The following is a 16,174-nucleotide window of genomic DNA, read 5'->3' as shown; positions in this document are numbered from 1 at the left end:
AAACTCACAAACTTAAGAGCCATTTGAAGCTCTTAAATCAAGGAAAAGCAATCTCATAAAAAAAGACTCGTAAAAAGCAATCTTTTAAAATCTCTAACGATTTGAAAGCAATCTTTATTTATAGTGTATCTAGTCATTACATTCACTCACCAAACAACTCTTTATTCACCCTCATTGTCAATTTAATTATCATCAATCTCATCTTACTTTTAAGTACATCAATACTCTATTTCACATTTCATTCTACATAAAAATCTTAAGAAAACCTTTTTCTCTCCAGCAACAAGAAAAGTGTTCTTAAAAATTAAAACAACGAATATTGAAATTGTGAAAATCTGAAATATTAAGTCAACGAAAAGCAAATGTTTCTCAAACAACGAATTAGGCCATAAGTCTAAAAAACCAAAAAAAAATTACTCTTAATATAGCAATATTAAAAAATAAAAGTTAAGCATTTAAAGTTAGAAAAGAACAAAAATCATCGAAGACCTATAAAACACCCCCAAAAGCAATAATTTCTAATACAATGTATAATTTAAATATAGCGAAATATCAGCAATAAACAATTCAGTCAATTACTTGTGTCATTTATAAAAAAAAACAAACATTACAATTATTAGAATCTTTTTCTTAATTTAAGTTTGAGTTTCATTTTACGTCAGTATACATACAGATACTTATGTTATCTCTCGTGTATATAACTAGTCAATTATAATTTTAAACCAAATATAAACCCAGTTTTTGAAACCAAAATTTTAAAACGATACAAATAGATACAAAATTAGTAGTCGCTGTGGAACAGCAGTAGTTTTTTTAACAATTATAAATACGCTCCAAAACTTCTCGTTAAACATTCCAAGTTAAATTTAAGATTAAATAACTAATGTAATTTCTAGTCTTAAAATAATGCTGTTGTCTAGTTTTATAAATCTTTAAATTTATGACCGTCGTATTTTCGTTATCGTCTTTCTTTATTCATCTTTTCTGTTCTCTAACTAATATTTACACTTCTTCTATTTCATTACATTTTGCAAGTCTGTTTTAATAAATAGTCTTAATTTAAATTAACTCTAGTCTTAATTTTTTGATCTCACATAAATCTATTTATTTCTAAATTTTAGTTTACTTTCAAAAGACTGTATAATTATATTAATATACAATAGAGTGTCCCGAGGAACAACGTTTTTTGAAATATGATGTAGGCAATAAGCTAAAAAATATGAAAGCTTTGACTCATATATATTTCCCCGTATTTAGTATATTACTATTCATCGTTTGAAAGCTCGGTCAATAAAAAATTTTCCAACATTTCTATTTATTCACTACCTTTCAAATTCTATCTACTATTTCATTTCCTTTCTTTTTATGGGCTTTAATGTTTTTCTCTTTATTTATTAATTTATTATTTATTTACTATTTATTTAAGTTTCAATTTCATTTCAATTTTAAACAAAACAACAAAAATCATTTACTAGTTCAATTAGGTGGAACCAATGTTTTTTTAGTAAAAAATGGCGGCCACACAGTGGGATAAGGGTGCAATAAATAAATATTAATAAAATCCAACAATTTTGGCTACAATATAATAAAATTTTGACGAAAATAAAAAAACAAACATTTAAAATAATAAATTATAATATTGTTTTTCTTGTATATATCAATTCTAAAATTTACTCCTAGATAAATTTATTTTTTTTTTGTAATTTCCTTCTCATCTTTTATCATTCTATCTATTTCTGTTATCTATTGATCTATTTCTATCAAAATCCTTTTTTGTTTATTTTAGTATACATAATTCTAGTTTAATTTTTTTAACAAAATAAAAAATTTAGAAGTAAGATTTAACTTTTAATTAAAACTGCGAAAGAGGAAACACAAGCACAGTCTTAAAAGTGTTAACTTTCTTACACTCTCTCTAAACAGTTTTGACTCTCTCTATAATTTATGTTCTTGTACAAAATTGTGTCAATTAAATGTGTAAAAAATAAACAAAGTTTTTTGACTTTGTTAAAAGTAAATATAATTTAGTTTTTAAAAATAGTTTTTAGGCAAATATCCGGCCCCAAATCTATCCTTCAAATTGAAGAATATAAATGCAAGCCTGACTAGAAACCTTAAGGTGAAAACGTTAGGTATTCTGAGTGACATTCTTTACTTAAGCACAGTATTTTAAACGTATAATTCTAAAATTAAAATGTTTTTTACTGCCTTCATCCTCTCTTAGTCATGTCAATAGCAATTAAAATATTTTTTAGGGAAGTCCTTTGAGATTTTACAGGAATAGTCGAGTGTTTTCTAGTCACTAGAACCCCTAGCGTAAATGCCTTTATGGTTTTATTTATGGAAAAGCTCTTAATATTATTACCAAGAGGATATTATAATTTTTACTAAAAATCAGCTTTTAAGGAGGATCTCAAACACATTTTAAAACCATAAAAACTAATTTAAAATAGGATTAGGAGATTTTTTTGAAAGTTTCTCTCCGTACATACAGCCAGGATAACCAAAACTAATAATTAATTTAAGTTTATTTAAACTAGGCTTAAACTCCTTAAATATATTAAAATAAAACTCGGCTAAAGTACCAAAGCAATACTCAAATAAAAGTTATACAACAATTTAACGAATTGTTTATAATTCTAAATGCAAAAATTATAAGAAGTTTTTAATAATTACCAAAATTTATTATACAAATTACTCCCTAAGGTTAATTTAAAAGCAATTATTTCAATACTCTTTAAAAACACAAGTGTAAATAAAATAACAATTAGATCTAAAAAATATTGAAATTGTAAATAAATTGAAATTGCAAAATTTAAAATATAACGTTTAATATATATAAATAAATCAAACAACGAATAAAATTACAAACATTTTTGTTTGTCATTTTAATAAGAAACTTTAATCAATTTATAGAAAACTAACAATAGTTTGTATAATTTTAAAAACAAAATTTTACCTTTTTTTTGAAATTACTATGTATTATTTCATTAATCGCACTTTTAAACTTATTATTGCATTAAAAAATCAATTAAAACAATATGCATACTTGTATAGTTAAAGTATTTATAAATTTATTATTATCATTACGATTATTATGAACATAAATTATTATTCATTACAAATGAACAAAAAATATACAATAGAAACCACTAAATTTGCGTAAAACATTTATATACATTTATAATTAATAATAATATTATTATAGACACACATGTATTTATTTAAAAATTTAAAAGTTATTGACTTAAGAGTAACACACAAAAAATATAAACAAATGATTATTATATATAAAAATACACACTGAATAATTATAAACACAAAAATTAAAAAAAAAACACAATTTTGTTTTATTTGATTATTTTTATATTTTTCATGGAAAGAAAATACTGAAGTATTTGTGTATATTCCCACGAACAAGGCTATCGTTGAGCCCATCATAGCGGTTTTCGTTTAAAACTTTCATTTGAATCCATCTTATTTAGTCTTGAATGATTAAGTATTCAGCAAAAATTTCATTGAGAACTAATTACATTCTAATTATTATATTAATGTTAAAATAATGACATAAAAAACTATTGTGTAAGTAAATATTAGCATTTTAACCCCTTACCTGGTACTGAAAGTTTTTGCCAGGTAGTTACCAAGCAAAAAAACTACAAAGAAGCGAAAAAAATTAAGATTTATACTTAAAAAGTGATTTTAGCACAGGCTTGTCACAGTTAAACAAGCAAGAATGTAAAAATGTGGATTATTTTTAATAATACAGCTATTAAGTTGTTTTTGTCCTAATTCCTGTTTATTGATTTTTAACTCATTTTATGGGGGCTGAATGAAGCCCAATCAATACCAAAATGAAGCCCGATCATACCAAAATTACCAGTAACATTCAGACTTGCACAAAGTTAAGTTGTGTAAATTTCGAGATATTATAACATTTCTCATAATTTTTGGCTCAAATGCCCTATTAGGGGGTACGGTTGTATGGGGGCTAGGTGAAATAATGAACCGATTTTAGCCATTTTTAATAGGCTTCGTCCTTAAACCAAAACGTTTGTGTCCAGTTTTATCAAATCATCTCAAATATTGAAACCTGAAGTTGGATTACATAGATAAATCGACTCAAAAAATGATTCTGAACCGATTAATATACTTTAAGATGGGTGTGAAACTTCATTTGTGGTAAATCAAAGAATAATTATTAATTTTTGTTTTAATTTGACCAAATTTTACCTTGCAAAAAATTGCTAATTATAATATTTTTTTAATATGATGAAAAGAGAAAAACTGATCTAATATTAAAACTTCTTGAAGACATCAGTTAAATCTCGAAGCAGTAAATGCTATTTCTGTGTGAACAAGGCTTTTTTTTACTAAAAATCGCTTTTTCAAGCTGACCAAGAATGGATCAAATAATTCCAAACTATAAATTAAATGTTTAATTTAGTTGTCAGATTCAACAATAATCGTTTTTTATTTTATTTATTGAAAATTTAAAAAAAGTACCTAGAATAATGATTAAGTCAAACTCTTAATATAACATTAAAAAATTGAAAACGAATAAAATATTAAAATAAATAATTACAAAACTTAGAATATAAGAGCGTTCTACGGCAGAACGGCATTGACTGGGCGGGACAGTTTTTTTAAGAACATAATTGGTTACAGATAAAATTTAAAATAAAAACTTAATTATTAAGATGAGTAAGATTAAATGGACGAATCGAAATTGAAATAGTCAATATGAACACCGAAATTTATTGTTTCGATCAATCCAAAAATGCCCATTATTTAGAATGTGATAAGAATTGTTACAACGAATCAAATAAGTATTTTTAACCTGCAACGTATAATATAGACAACGAATTTAAAAGCAATTAAATAAACAAGCAATAATTACAACGAAAAATTAGTAATAATTTAGAATGAAATTTCCTGTTACTGACTTTTAAGCATAAAAAATAAACCAATTAGTAATACTCAACGAATAATTAGGTTATACAATATAATGTCCTTATTATCGATTGGTAATCGGAAATTTGCTACTGATAATAAGAAAAAACTCTTTCGACCAGTTTTATGATAGAGAAATATAGCCGAACGTATCAAAAAGCAATAAAACGTATTTATAAGTCAATCAAATTTCAAAAGGAAATACGAAAATCTCTTTTAACTATTAGCAATATAAAAAACAACGAACATTTTTTAAAATAAACATGTAAATTCTAAGCAATTGTGTAAAAAAGCAAACATTTTTAACAAAAAACTATTATTAAAATAAATCAAATAAAATAAAATTAACCATCACCATTATCATCATACGCACTCACTACAATAAAAAATTCTACGCAACATTAACACCCTAAATAGATATTGAACTCATTATAATTGCATTTTGTTTACATGCCCTTCATCACAGTACAATTGAGTTTATTTAGGCAAAATATTTTTTTTAAACATATAAGAAAATTTTAACTTTTAAAAGTTTTCAATCAAAAAATATGTTGATTTGCGTTTACCTGCTGTTTATTATATAAATTAAAATATATATATATATATATATATATATATATATATATATATATATATATATATATATATATATATATATATTATATATATATATATATATATATATATATATATATATATATATATATATATATATATATATATATATATATATATATGTCATAAAATGAACTGCAATGAAAAATTAAGTGATTTTGAAAATTATTTTTATATGATGAAGGGAACATACGTAGATATGTACTAAACACATACATGCATATTTATGTAATAAACACAACATAAGAGACATCAACGTTTTTTAAATGTAAGTTATTAGTTATTTTTCATTCATTATTTTTAACCATCTTATTAATACACTTTTTATTTTTAATTTTATTTATGTTTGACGTTTAAACAAAATCGTAACTACTTTGTTGAGTAGTATTATTCAGTAAAACAACAAGAAAGATAAATAATAAATAAACGTATACATATATACAAACATGAAATTATTTATATTTATTTATTGATAAAAGAAAAACAAAAACATTGTTGAATAAAGCATTGTAAAAAGTTGTAATTATGAATGAACAAAATTAAATAGAATAAATTTCACAAATTTATATATATATATATATACATCGAATAATTAATAAAAAATTTAAAGTATAAACAAAAACTATAAAAAGTCATACAAATTTGTTTTGTAATTATTTAATTGAAGTTATTTGGACGTTTTTATTTGGGTTTTCCCATTTAAATACTGAGTATTATGGAATATACAAACGTAATACATGCACACATACATATGTAAAAGATTCGTATTACTATACTACGAGAAACATATGTTTCTTTAAAGAGTTCGGTGGAATCTTGCGATCTCAATACAACCTGTAAAAAATGTTGTTAAATTATATTAAAATGTCTATTATTAGTTCCCTAATTGACACATTACGATTAAAGCTACGTGACCCCTAAACAATCTACATTTTGATTTCCTTTAAATATATATTTATTTACACAAACATAATATATCTTTGACGAGATCAGTTCAGAACATATTAGTTATTTGTTTCGACAATATTTGCAATTACAAAAAACATGCAGAATCAGAAATAAATTTACAAAAATTATTGGTGACGTCTTTTTCGTCAAATATTTGAAATGTCTGAACGTACCTTAACATACATATAAATTATGTTTTATGAAACGAGCTCAAAACTAGCGAATAATTGACTCTAATTTAAAAAAAAAATAAAAACAGTTATAAACAAAATGTTGATCAAAATTTATAAGAGAATATGAGTGATATGTCATGTTTTACAATTACATGAATTACACAAGATGTAAGTAATACAGTTTGAATTATTTATAAATTATGTGTTTTTGACGATTAATCGTTCGACTAAATGAACAAATTTCAAATAACGAATAAACCGAATTATTTACATTAATAAACCGATTAAACAAAACAATATATTTTACAGTACATTTTCTACAAAATTCAATATTTGTATTAAATATTGTTTTCCTTTATTAATTCCTCAATTATCTATATGAATCTGAGATTATTTGTTGGTTTGCTTAAAGTCTATAGATTGCTAAACGTCTGGACCGATTTTCTTGAAATTTTCAGAGTTTTTTCCTGTATGTATGGAAGGAACTATAGGCATTTATTTCAAAATGTCAAGTGGGCGAGATGCCCATATTAATTGAATACAAAAATTTGCCTATCGAGTTAGAATTTTAAAATTTTGCACGAAGAACTTTAACATCCATGTAAACATTTTAGGTAATAAATTTGCGGACTATCAATGGGGGCGTTGCACCTTCCATATGAATAAAATATACAAATATTCGTTTATCTGGGAAACTAATAAAGCTAGCTTCAAATTTAGCACGAAGAACTTTTATATCCATCTGAGCATTTTGTACAAAAAAGCGGACTTTCATTAGGGGGAATCCCCATATTAACAAAAATAGAAAAAATCGTATCTCGGGGAAACCATTATAGCAAAAGTCCTCAAATTTTGCACGAAAACTTTGAGATCAATATTAACATTGGTATAGTGTATTTTTATTTACATTGCTTTTAGGTTAGCAATGCACACTGGGTATAGTTAATTTTCCTATAATATTGAACATTTATTTTCATCACCTATTTCACCTATTTTATATCACCTTAAAATACTTAAAAAATATTTTTTTCCTCATAGCTAACATAGATATATTAACTGCATTTGATTTTACCCATTTTAACACTATGTAAAATTGTATTTCATAGAACCTAGTTTTTTGTTGTTAAAACTAAATTTGTTAATATTTATTTAAAAAAATTCTAAATATTTAAATACCAAATTTGTTATAAAAATATATGAATACAAAGATAACAAAACAATTTGTTTTAGAAAAATTAAAATATATGCAAATTTGCTATAAAAATGTTGGATATATGCAAAATATATGCAATTGAAAGCAAAATATGCAATTTATGCATTTATAACAAAATATGCAACAACAAATCGATGCCATTTTATAGGAAATTCCTTGATTCGAAGAGAAAACAAGTTAAAAGTTATTTTGAGTTGCTGACTACAAACATGCATTTGCATAGAAATCCTCGCCCTGTTAATAAGAAATGATACCTATACAAGCTAAATTTATTCATGTTAGACATATCTTTAATTTCAGCAAGAAATGGCCTTAAAATTATACTTATGTATATGTAGACTCGAAAGTAAAAAACTAGTATCTATACAAAGGGAAAAAGAAATATATACTTGAAACCAAAGTATTTATCATTTCTCAATAACATCTAGTTGTGCACATCCGTTGTCTAAATGTTAACAAACGTGGGAGCGTGGTAAGCAATCAATCCGTGACAAATAATCCGTTGTTCTTTTTCCCTCTGTGTATACATATTTTACGACTTTTAGTGTGTTTTGTGATGTCAGTCAGGTAATATTCGTTTTGCTGTTAGCTTCGAGCTAACACTTATATAATTTCAATTAACACAATAATAATAACAATAATAATAATAATAATAGTAATAATAATAATAATAATAATAATATCAATAACAATAATAAAAAAACAAGATCTAAAATATGAATACCAAAACAACGAATTGGACATAATACCCCATTTACACTTTAGCGACATCAAGTTCTTTGACTATATTTCAAAACTAAATATATGTACTTCATTAGTAGATTTCAGCAAAATCTTCCCAAAAATCTTGTAAGAATAGTACTAAAAACACAACGCTGCAGAAGAAAAATTATTCGATTAATCGAGGAAAATATGTTGTTTTTCTTCGAACAAAAAAAATTCCAATAAAGAATAATTCGAATTATTTTTATCGAATATTCGAATAAAATTTTAATAATTGAACAAAGAAATGAACGAATACTAAATCAAAATTTCTGTTATAATTGAAACAAATTTTTTACTGTTTTTTGCAATTTAAAAAAAATATATTTTGCAATTTAAGAAGTATACGTATGCTTCCTATTTTAGAAGTGGTTCTATCGATTTTTTTTAAATGCTTGCAATAAGTGAAACAGATAGTTCCTAAAACCAGTATTTATGTAGAATTTAGTTTTTAAGCGAGTTATGTACGTTAAAGTTTTTTCTGATGAGAAACTTATATGGAAGGTAGGATGGATTATTGACCGATCGTCATAATATTTTACAACAACATTTTGGTTTCTTATAAATTTGTACATTTCAAATCCGCACTTTTATAACACAGTTATCTGTGTTATAGTCACTTTCTGAAGGGAACCTTATATAGGTGCTATGTTAAATCGAAGGTAGATATTTGTAAAAAATTTCAATTCTCTAGCTCGTACTAACGTGTTTTCAACAGGCAGGCGGATGGACGGCTAAATTGTTTTAGAATCTAATAAAGACCCAATATTTCGGTGTGTTACAAACGGAATGAAAAATACAATATACCTGCCATCTTTTTTGATGGTGGGTATTAAACATGTTAGGTAGCTGATGAAATGCACACATATTTCTCTACTTAATTAAACATTGTATACATATGTATATCATGATAAAAGCCTCAGTTTCCACTTTAAAATCTACAGAGAAATTTAAAATAGTTTGAGATTAAACTAAGTTACTGACGTTTAATTGCATTAATGTACGCAAACCAGTTTTTACCCATATCTTAAGATTTTGAAGTTGTTTGGCAATTTTTTTTATATTTTATTAAAATATTCAAAAAAAACTTTTATTCGTTATTCGTTCGAATAATCGATAAATTTTTAAAATTTTGTGGACTACCCCAATAAAACATTTTTTTATGTTTTTATTCGAATAACTTTAAACACGAATAATAAACAGTCCTCGTATACAGTAAATGGTATGTTCTTCTATAAACATTACGTTGATATTATTTTGAGATTTTGACTTGTAAGAAACTTACTAATGGGCGTTAATGTCATTTTTAAGACGGGTCTATATATGAGTAGTATGATCAATCATCATAAAATTTGGTAAAGAGAAATTGGCTCATATAAAACTTATTATTATTAGAATTAAATAAGGACTCTAAATATATATATTTTCGATGTGTTACAAACGGAATGATAAAATCTATATACCTCCAACTTTTTTGATTATGGGTATAAAAATTTCCTAAAATAAAAAATGAATTAAAAGTGTTTTGAAAGTAAACTACATATGTACTATAAATTTAATACTAATAAATATTCTTTATTTTCCTTAATTTTTTGGTGTTTAATAAGATTTCTAAAAATAATTATTTTGTTTTTAACAAAACCTACATTTGTTTTAAAATGAATTTTGCCGTTTAAACAAAAAACAAGATTAGAAATCTACTAGATTTAGCTGGTAGTGTAAATAGGGTATAACGCAATATTTTTTAAAATGTAAATAAGCAGTATTATTTATAAACATTTAACTAATTTTATTTTAAGTTTCCGTTTTTTAGTAAAAATATACAAAATATACCTAATAGAAAACAAGTTTACAAAACCATTTACCTTATATAAAATAATAAAAATTCAAAAATCTAAACAATTAATATTAAATTTATACATAATAACGCTCTTAACCTTTAAGGAAACACACTTATTCACAATATAGATACCACTTCTAATATTAAACAAATCCATTTATATTTTTTCCAAAACAATATGTTTCACCCTCTCTTTCTCTCTCTATAGTATAAACGTTATTATGTACCTATAACATTTTTATTGCAACTTTTAAAACTTAAAAAAAAAAAACAATTAACAAGAATTATAAATTAGGAACAAATAAAACTTATTAGCTTTAAAAAGCAACGAAAACACAAAAAATTTTAAGATTTACATAGATTTAAATACATATATACATAATATAATTAATCATGCATATTACACACATACTTCCATAAGGGCATATTGAAATGAAACTGTATGTGTGTGAGCAAATGGTAGTGCTTATTTACTACAATTTTTGAAATTTGTAAGAAGAACAATGTCATTTAATTGACGTAGATCATTAAGATAAAATGAGGAACGAATGCACTTGCATTATTGTGTATATAATACAAATGAAGTACTTTTTATAAACAATAAAATATTGTTTTATTACATATTTAATAATCAAACTATAAAATATTATTTAAAAAATAAGAAGGTAAATTTTACTTATTTTAAGAGTTAAGTAATAACCGTAAAAATGTAAAAATAAATTGTAAGAGTAAAACAAAATACGTATTATTTTTATTTTGTCATTTATTAATTTATTTTCCAAGAAAAAAATTAAATTTTTGTAAAAATGATTCTTTAAAAATGTTTGATTTCTTTTAAATACTAATTTCAAAATCATATTTTTGTTGTTATAAAGTATATAAACTTTAAAATAAAATTGTAAGAAGTCGAAGTAACAAATAAATAAAAATAATACAAGTTTTGTAAATTATATTTTCATAATAAAATTATTATAAGAATGACATAAGAAAAAATAAAGCAACAAGAAAATAAAAAATGAACAAATAGCATAATAGAGATCATGCAGTGGAATATTTTCAATTCTATCAGTAAGTTTGAATACGGAAAGCAACAGTAAGTAATATGTTTTTATAAATTTTACCACTGTATATTATCGGGAAAATGATTCATATATAATTTTATTTTGGGTTAATTTCGATGTTAATACGATATTTAAAAGAGGTAGTGAAATTTCTTGTTAAAAGTTTTGCATGGAACTTGGTTCAATTATTTTCTTCAATAATAATACATAAGAAGTTTTTAAAGAAGAAAAGTGTAACGTTAAGATAACACATTGAAGGAGATTTTTTTACATACATACATACAAACATACATACATACATAGATACATACATAGATACATACATACATACATACATACATACATACATACATACATACATACATACATACATACATACATACATACATACATACATACAAACATACATCACTATTTATTAATATCAAAATTTTACTTAAACCATAAACACTTTATAAATTAATTAAATAACGAAATGTTAAGAAACAACTAAATTTCAGAATTCTGATCCGAAAGTATTTTTATATGTGCTTCATTGGGTCTACTACTAATATTTCGATGTGTTACAAACAGAATTACTGTTGATTATACAAATAAACAGGCAACATATGTACGTAACGTTACCTAAAAGCGAAAACATTTTCGTAACTCTTACTGCCCTCATTTCCTTGCCATAATAATCTGTAATATTTACATCATGTTAAAATTTTGATTCCACCACGCATAATAAATATACATACATACATACATACATACATACATACATACATACATACATACATACATACATACATATATATTTTTAATGTTTATGCGTTGCGATGGTTGCAAATCCGATACTTGAAGTCACTTTGTGACATTATTTATTTTTTCCCTCTTAGTAATAAAGGAGTGTGTGTATTATTTCTGTAAATAAAAAATCAAAGGGGGAGCTTATATAACAACAACAGTAAATCGGTAACGGATGTAACTGTTTGTTGTTGTTTGAATATTGATAGAATCAAATGTTATAGTTGAATGTTTCAGTTTGTATATGTCTCATAGAGTGAAAATATATACCCTGCCAGCAATTTGGTGGTCGACTACGAGAAAAATACACTTATAGTTAATTTTTATAGACTGACTATAAGCTGAATACAATAACAACATTATAAATATGTATATTAGAGATGTCCAAGTAAAATCGATTTTGTTTGCATGGGTTTTATTTTGTTTATTAGTGTCTTAAACTAATTGATGTCAAATATTAGTCCAATCGTTTAACGGGAAACCATGGCGGAATTCGATTGATAAATGTAAACTTCTTTAAAAATTGTGCTATTAAAATTATCTTTTTTACAAAATCTATCCAAAGAGGATAAACAACAAAATTATTGACAATTTCCCGAGCTATATATTCAATATATTTCGTTAAATAAAAAAAAGTCCTATTAGTTACCCAATTTTATACTTATCAATAATATTCGGCATGGGAATCCGATATCCAATTGGTCAGTTATTTTTATTAAAAAGTATCTAAGTTTAAGTTTTAATTGAGAATAAGTTATTAATAAGTTACAATTAGTTGTTAGTTGAGTTCGTTGAGATGCTGACAGGGTGTAGATTTGTGAGTTCTGACACAAATGTATGTATGAATGTGTAATGCGTAAAGTAGCTAAAAGGTAAATAACTTGAAAGGGACCTTTAAACAAAGTTTAAGCAAATTAACTTATTTTTTCATACCCATACCCAGCACAACAACAAAAAAGCCCTAATCATATATATACACACACAAATATATACTTATTTAATAACGCAATAACATTATAGAATATTTTGTAAATCTTTTTATCGTCTCCAAGTATTGGAATTTTTAAAAGCAATAAAAAATTAAAACCAAACAAGCAACAGTGTTAGTTTGCATTCAAATATAATATATATACGATTTTCATTTTTTCTGTTGTTATTAGAAAATATTTTACATAAATAAAGTGAAGTAAAAAGGAAACATAGAAAAATATTGCCTACATAAACATTTACTTATCTAAGCGTAAAAATCAACCTAATGCTGAATCTTTTCAATTTCATTTCTTTTTTCAATATTTAATGGATTGTTTAATTTTAATATTGTATGTATTAAATTTTATATCGGATTAAAGTTAAGGAGTGAAAAAATTGTGTACATAAATAAATTTTTGAAAGTAGTAGTAGTGTGATTTTTTAATACCTTAAGTATTATTTTTTAAAAATTTAAATGTTTTCTCAATGTGATTTAGACGATATTGGTTATTGAAATGAAATTTGTACCCCTTTTCTTTAACCCTCTTTAACATACTACAGGAAACATACCAGCTATTAATCTCAAATTTCTGTGTTGTACATTATATTCTTTTCTTCTATCAAGTCCAAAAAACCTTTCTATAATTTGATCAGTTAAATTTATAGCTTAAAAAATTACTTAAATACCAAAAAAACTCCAAAAATCCATCAATGGAGCCTAATTTTTTGTTCTGAATGGATCATCAACACCAAAGTTTTTTGCTATTTTAGCTGATTGTTGACTTTAGGCTACAAACTTTTTTGTGGAATTACTCTTTTTTTAACAAAATATTAAAATTCTGCTGCAATTGAATTTGTATAAAATTTAAGAAATGAATAATAAAAAAAAATGTATTATAAAATTTAATAACAGTATTTTTCAAATTATTATTCAAATTATTGTACAACACCAACTCACAAAAAATGGTGCTTGGTTATTCCTATCAAAATAATAGTTTTTATGTCATATGATGTTACTCAAAATCAGAGATGGGGGTAGTGAACTAAATTATTAGTTAAATCAATATTTAACTAACACTAAATATTATTTCAAAAAATATATTTTTTACTAATTTTCTGGAGCTTAGTGGTACTGAAGCTCATATTTTTAGCACTAATATTTTTTAGTGATAATTTTATTTTTTTAACTATAACTCAATTGAGTGATAGTGTAGAAAAAAGCACTACACTCAAATAGTTAAAAATTTGAACAGTCAGTAACAAAAGGCTTCAATAATTTTCTTTGCACTATTTTTTTATAAAAATGAAAATATTTGTAAGACAATAAATGATTAAATTTTTTAAAAGATACATCTATTAAAATGGAAAATACAGATTTTGTTAGCGATGCCACTATGATAGACCCTACATATGCAGTTACCCCAAAACACTTAAATTCAAAAATTTTGCCTTCTTCTGCTCAAGTATAACGATATTTTCTTTAGCGGAATGGTGAACTCTGCTCGGAAAATTAAATTAATTGGTTAATTTTGTACCTCGATTGCCACGTCATCTGCTTTGCCAGTTGCCAAAATGATGTGGTTACTGGATGTTTTTTTAGGAAATAGCTTGGAACCTTTGTAAATAACAGGGACCGTAATATTTATAAGTTATATCAAAAAAGTTGATTTATAACAGTTATTTTGTGACTTTAAAAATAAAAATCCATCTGAAAAAGTTATTTTTCAACCTAAAAATAAAAATTCAAATGAAACTTTTAAAAAAAGAGTTTTATTTTTCCATCATAAAATAAAAATTATTTGAGGAGTTTTATTTTTTCCGTCAGAAAATAAAACTCATTTTTAATAATAATGCCAACCAAAGAAATTAAAAAGCTTGTGTTCAGTCATAACAGAAAATTACCATTTGCCATTTTTGATTCCGATGTTTTCAACGCCAGTTCAATCAATTATTTAATGGACTTGGTCAGATAAACTCAATAAAATGAGAGACTGAAAAAATATATAAAAACATTGTTTGATTTTTTGTCGGGGAAAGCAAAACTTCCCAAACGATTTTTATTTTTTGATGGAAAAAGTAAAACTCCTCAAATAATTCTTATTTTATGACGGAAAAATAAAACTCATTTTTTAACTGTTTCAATCAGACTTTTATTTTTCCGTTATAAAATAACTGTTATTTGTGGAGCTAAGATCGTTTTTTAAAATCACCGTGTATTCTGAAAAAACGATTCATTACGAGTATATTGGTATATAAAAGTATAGGTCTTCGTTGACTCCAACATAGAGATTTTTTGGGTTAAAAATTTCAGAATAACAGTTATTTACAGTCCCTGGTAAATAATGAACGTTTTACTTATTAATAATATTCGTCCAATGAGTTTTTGGTTGACTTAAAGAATTTTTAGACTGTCCTATTAACTTAAACTTTCAAATGAGTGAAACATTTCTCTGTTGAAAAAAATAGTGCAGGAATATTTTTTGAACTAATAATTTAGTGTAGAAAAAATTATTTCACTAGGCTGTAAAAACAAATATTTTAACTATTTTAAAATATTTTTAGTTAAAAATTTTAAATATCACTATCACTATTATTCAATGAGGCTTATATTTTTCAATTCATCACTAAACATAAATAAAAGTAGTGAATAATTTTGAACTACCACTAATAATTAATGATAGTTAAAAATTAGTGCACTACCCACATCTCTGCCCAAAATATTCTGGGTTTAGTATTGGCCACTCGTGAGCTGGACAAATTTCAATGAAATAATCTAAGGGGGACAAATTGTTGTTTCGTTTTATGATAATTCTCAAAATATTTCGGGTCTATCAATGACCGTTTGTGAGCT

General features: G+C 24.5%; 1 protein-coding gene across 1 annotated transcript in view; it reads right to left on the bottom strand.

Annotated features, from left to right (window-relative positions):
• The window catches only part of LOC111684176, a 461,818-nt gene that overhangs the window by 153,685 nt on the left and 291,959 nt on the right, over positions 1–16,174 (bottom strand). The gene's annotated exons all lie outside the window — the stretch shown is intronic.

Source organism: Lucilia cuprina, chromosome 5, assembly GCF_022045245.1.
Source record: "Lucilia cuprina isolate Lc7/37 chromosome 5, ASM2204524v1, whole genome shotgun sequence".
NCBI lineage: Eukaryota > Metazoa > Arthropoda > Insecta > Diptera > Calliphoridae > Lucilia > Lucilia cuprina.
The sequence above is the reverse complement of the archived record's forward strand: the minus strand, read 5'-3'. Positions and strand labels throughout refer to the sequence as shown.